The following is a 6127-nucleotide window of genomic DNA, read 5'->3' on the forward strand; positions in this document are numbered from 1 at the left end:
CCTATTCTTTGGATTCTATGAACTTTTGACAAATTTCCGATAACAGGAAGTGGTACTTTACATTCGGATCTCTAAAAAGCCCTCAGCGTTTTAATATTTCATGTCATACTCTTAAAAAGCAGCATATTATGAGAACTTTTTGCTTCTAAGTGTTTAAAAATAATCAAAACTACTTGTTTATAGTATTCGCCATATTTATTTATTCTATATATTTTAATTTATTAGACATTCGATGTTTAATGTCAAGAAGTTTCATACAAGACTAAGTAGTAGTCACTAAGGAATAAAAAAAAATAATAATTAAAAACATTTCTAGCCGTGGAAGTACCATCCCCCTACTTGTATATAAGAATACAAAGGGAAACTTTCGGGGAGATCACTCCCGCTTTTTGCATAAAGTAAAATATTATACTGTACATAAAGAACTTCTGCTTTGAAAAAGCAAATATTTACAAAAGGCAATAGACGACCATTGCTTTTAAGCGAACTTTCTTTACATTGTCTCCTGAGTTCCTCTTTGTGAAAGATGGCGCCTGGCCCCCTCAGCCTCTTATCCCGACCCTCCCAGTTCACTCGGTGGGCGCTAGGGTGTAAAATGGTCATAAAAGTGGGTTCTGAGATTAGGTCTCCCCGTAGGGTTAAGATGAGTGGGGGGAGCAGGACACGGAGGAGAGGTAGAACTCAGGGGTGGAGGCGAGATGGCCACGACATGTGGGGGGAGCGGTGGGTGGCGGAGGGTTGTGTGGGTGGCGGGGCGTCGCGCGGGGGTGCGTCTGATACCCTGCAAATTAGTCGTAAAAGTTTGTTTAGATTAGACCCCACTTTATAGTTAAATTTAGAACCGATGAAGAATGGGAGCCAAGAAGATAACAAGAGAGGAAGGGGGTGAAGGGGTGGGGGTGGGAATGAGGGGTGGAGGTTCTGAGAGGAGTAAGACGAAGAGAGGGGGTGCTCAGGGGTGTAACACTCTAGGAGAATGGAAATGCTTGTATCGTCTGAGGAGAAGGAACCAACGGATGTATACGTTGAAGGGAATGTAATTATTGTAGAATTTTTTCGGGGAACCAAATTGCCATAGAAGTTCTAGGGAACCAAAAGTGTTGTAACATGGATAAAGGGAACCTAAAAATTGTATCACTTCCAGTAACAGTAGCACTTCTAAGGGAGCCAAATTTTGGTAGCACGTCTAGGGGAACAGCAGTTGAAGGAACAGCTTGACTGCTTGTAGCACATTAAGGGTAGTCAAACGGAGGGAGGGGTGTGTATTATTTCATGAGAATAATTTCGTTAGAGATGAAACGCTCAAGTTTGGTCATGTGCACGTCTGCAGACAGCCAACTGACCTTCTGTTAGCGACATAAGGGTCTCATGCGTGAGACAGTCACGTCATTTTACTCAACATAGCTACCATCTGTAATGTATAACTGTGTAAGGTACAGATAGCTGTATACGTGCCCCCCCCCCCCCCACCCCCCACTCCCACACACACACACACTGCTGTCGAGTTTATTGCTTAGTATACCTTGATTCAACAATCTTTCTACAATCACACACTATTCATACAACATTATTGAACAATCTTTTAACAATCACACTCTATCCATACAACATTGATTCAACTATCTCTCAACTATCAACTATCACACAATATTCGAACAACATTGACTCAACAATCTTTCAACAACCACACAATATTCAAACTATCATTAAACACTCATTGAATACCAATTTAAGACATATCTACATTTATTAAAGACCATTTTAATATTCATTCAATATTCTGTAACATTTATTCAACATTCATTCAAGATACATTATAAATTCAACCAAGACACATGCAACATCATTCAAATTTCATTCCAGACTCATCCTACACTCAGTCAATATTAATTCAGCACATAATGAACATTAATTCAACACTATCCACGTGAGATTCCTATAATTAAAATACGGTGTGCATGTTTTAATTTGATTTAGAAACGCAGACAGCAAGTCAAACACATTAGCGAAGAATAATTTAAACATTTGACAAAATTATAAAGTCATTTAAAATCTAGAAAATGTTTACCCCCTGTGGTTTTAGAACTAAGTTCCCAAATCTGCCACACACCAATATCACTTTAAATTTTTTTTTCGAGGAAAGCAAAAACATCACACCGTAGTAAAGAAACAAACCGATCCAAGTTTTTTAAAATTTTATCTCTCATCCACGTGGCCTCCCATCAGCCCGAAATGTTGCCAGATTTTCAAATATCGCAATAAAATTGTTTTCTAAGCTTAAAATTATCTAAATCCTAACCGTTCTCAAAGATACAGATGTTTTTAGAACTTAGATTTCTACTTTTAACTGTCACCGACGCCTACCATTTCTTCTATTTACGATTGCTTAAATCAGCCATAATTAAAAAAATATGTCGGATTTTTTCCCAGCTTAAACCTAATTAAATAAATATTTATGATTAGTCTGAAGCGTGACGGTGGGGCATGGGCCCAGGAGCCGCACCCTGAATGGGCGCACTGCTGTTGCAGTGTCCTGTTAAGCCGTGCGCTTTAATCGGTCCGGGCATTATCTAAGACAGCGGAATAAAACGCAAGAAATCGTCTGCAAACTAGGCACGTTTAATGGTTTCAGTTTTATTTTGTTGTTGAGCAAATCTTTTAAATTACGACCCTCGGAGGTACAGCTGCAAAGGGCCGCGCGCCTCACCGGTGGAGGGGGTGGTGGAGGGGGGTGGGGGTTAATAGCTGTAGTCTTACAGTATGGAAGAGACTGCGTTAATTTTTCGATAAATTTTTATTTCGGTAACAGCTTACTTTTTTTTTCTGGTCAATTTTTTTTTTTTACCATCCGAAATCTGTCCGAAAAAGTTCAATGAAATAACGTCATAAATTCGGGATGATGTTATTATAAAGACGTTAATAAAAATAGGGGACGTCCGTATTTGGGAGGGGATTTGTTCAAAGATAAAACCGTTTAGGGCCTAACGTTTTAACGGCCCCGGATGCGCCAGGTGCGCGTGAAATTTGATGTTTAAATATAAATCTTGGAGATAGTTCAAGTAAGCCAAACGGTTAACTTGAGGTCATCGTGACACGGAATTTGACATGATCTTTCGATGGGGTTGACAAATTCATTAACCTAATTACATCATTTTAGATGGTTTGTGTTTTCAGACAAATGTCGCTCTGTGCTAATTAGGTCGGTAAGGTAATTAGATTTTAATCCTGTCAAACAGTGGTACTTAAGGCGTGGATTCTCAATCAGTAGTCTGAGAGCCCATAAATAAATATAGAATACAAGGTACTGAAGTCTGTATCTTACAGCTATATCTACACACTGCCTAATGTAACAGCTAGCATTGTTACCACGCAACAAAAGGGAGAGTGGAGTTGGGGTGGGTGGGTGGGTTGGGGGGTGGGTGGGTTGTGAACATTGAGAGCGAAAGATCAAATTGAAATATTCAAATAGATTTATTATAAACAATAACTTAAAGAAATATTTTTTTAAAACTGACCGTTTTTGAGTTTCGCCCAACATTAGAATATACACCGGACAATCCTGATATAGCTCCGGGCATTCCTGTTTTTAGAATATAAATATTATATAAGCACTTGCCTGTAGATATATATATATATATATATATATATATATATATATATATATATATATATATATATATATATATATATATATATATATATGTAAATATAGGGACTGCATACATTAGTTTGATAGATATATGAATACAGTTGTAAATTGACAAACTTGTACTGTTAAGATCAATTAAAATGTGTACTAATTGTAGATAATACAGTTAAATTTTGCCTGTTTAAGATACATATTACCAACAGTCAACAGATTGTTCAATGGAAAAGTTGTTTAGCTGGTTTTGAGCTGGATTTTTCCAACTGAATTCTTGTTTGTCAATACCCGTATCACGTGTTAAAGAGTTGACGTTCTTAAGTTGGGGGTCGGGGTCGGGGTCAGGGTGGATTATCTCGACCGTGTTTGATTTTCACACCCTGGCAAATTATTCATACGCAATACTGGCAACCCCGGGTCGGATTAGCACCGAATCTTCATCGCCAGTTAATCCTGGACTAATCCCTAACACAAGATTCTAATCGCTTGATTAGACACAGCTTGCCATAGATTCAGGGGCAGATCGGATCCCACACCACGTGATCGTCCCTATAACTCTACTCCCCCAGCGCGCGTGAAAAAAAAATAAATAACGATTTCTGTTTTTAATGTATAGCTGAATTAACATAAAAAGAACATAAATTACTTAATTAAAATCGAATTTTTGAAAATCGTTACGATTTATTTAAATACCTAAATTTAGGCAGTTTTTTTTATTTTTATTTTTGTTTAGCATAATGACGTGATTAGGTTTTATCGCGAGCTGTAATAAGACTCAACCATAAACTCCCGGGGGTGAGGGAGCAGGGGGGTTGGGGGACACACACACTGGCCCCCATTGTAGGACCAAGTGTCACCCCATCCCCGTGGCTTAGAGCGATAACTCAGCATTTGTCAGCTCTGAGAATTACCTCCCTTCTTTGCTCGTGCTTCAGTGTTGTGACACCTTTCTCGACTCTAAATTCTGTTTCGTTTTCAGAGGATTTCATCACACCATCTTATAGGCTACTTCACCACGCGCACACCACACACGCATATATATATATATATATATATATATATATATATATATATATATATATATATATATATATATGTATACATAAATACCTGTCTATGTGTGTATACATTTGTTTAAATGAGTGTAAGCGTGAATTTAAATGATGTGTATGTGTGCATATGTGATGTACTCCAAATGTGTTTTTCAGTTTTTGTTTCATTGAGTGTATAAATTGTATACGTCCATATGTGTATGTTTATAGATGTGTATTCTGGTACAGAAGTGTATATCGAAGAACTAGGTGTCTGGTTTTTTTTTCTCGTAGAACTTGTGTTCCACTAAATGCCACTCGTGTGAACCCACCCCACCCCCGCCCCTCCGCCATCCCCACACCCCTTCCTATCCCCACACCCTCCCCACGTTTGAAATGCAAACACATCCTCTGATATTTAAAAATTTGATGTTCCACCAATCTGGTCGTAAAACGTCTGCTGATGGGGGCGTTAAACTGGCCCGACGGCACATCAAAGATCACCCAAGATGGCGCTCGGCCACCGACAAATTGGCCAGATTTTTTAGAATCTCGTGTCCGAATGTCGCTATTCAAAACATATTTAATGGATGGCCAGTTATATTGCTGAATATAATATCGTGGACATTTCTCTTTGTTTTCTAAATAGAAGAACCAGACACAAATACTCGTCCTTTCTGTCAGCTTTTAAAGTTTTCTGGTCTAGCTTTTGGTGTACGCACTTCTTGTAAAACATATTTTGGTATGAAAAATATCCCAAAAAATATGTAAAATCTTATGTTAATGGTGAATAGGTGGGACTGTTATTAACAGACAATACGTGAAAAACAATTGAATGATCTAATGAGAATCTGTAGTCCAATTATTGTATACACAATTAAGTGCATATATATATATATATATATATATATATATATATATATATATAACAGACAATACGTGAAAAACAATTGAATGATCTAATGAGAATCTGTAGTCCAATTATTGTATACACAATTAAGTGCATATATATATATATATATATATATATATATATATATATATATATATATATATATATATATATATATATATATATATATATATATATATATATACATATATATATACATATATATATATATATATAATGTGTGCATGGTGAGGAATAAGTAAGGTATTGGTAGTGTATCTAGTTCATATAGTTGTATTCCACTACCATATATTCCCTGTATAGACTTCTATACTCCCTTGTACTCTGTACAGAGATTACAGCGAGTGAGGTATCTAGCCATAACTGATTATACGTATTGCACCAGTACACAAGATAGAAAAGTTGAACGCAAAAGGAAACAACGTTCTTCATTCATAACGTTGTCACTTCAGCTAATCTAATTACTGTAGACATACTTCAACACGGAAAACACCTTAACGAATATATTATACAGATAGACTAATACTAATTTAATTACAA

The sequence above is a fragment of the Physella acuta genome, unplaced genomic scaffold (genome assembly GCF_028476545.2).
Source record: "Physella acuta isolate Inbredline_101_S28 unplaced genomic scaffold, ASM2847654v3 ptg001545l, whole genome shotgun sequence".
In the NCBI taxonomy this organism is placed as follows: domain Eukaryota; kingdom Metazoa; phylum Mollusca; class Gastropoda; family Physidae; genus Physella; species Physella acuta.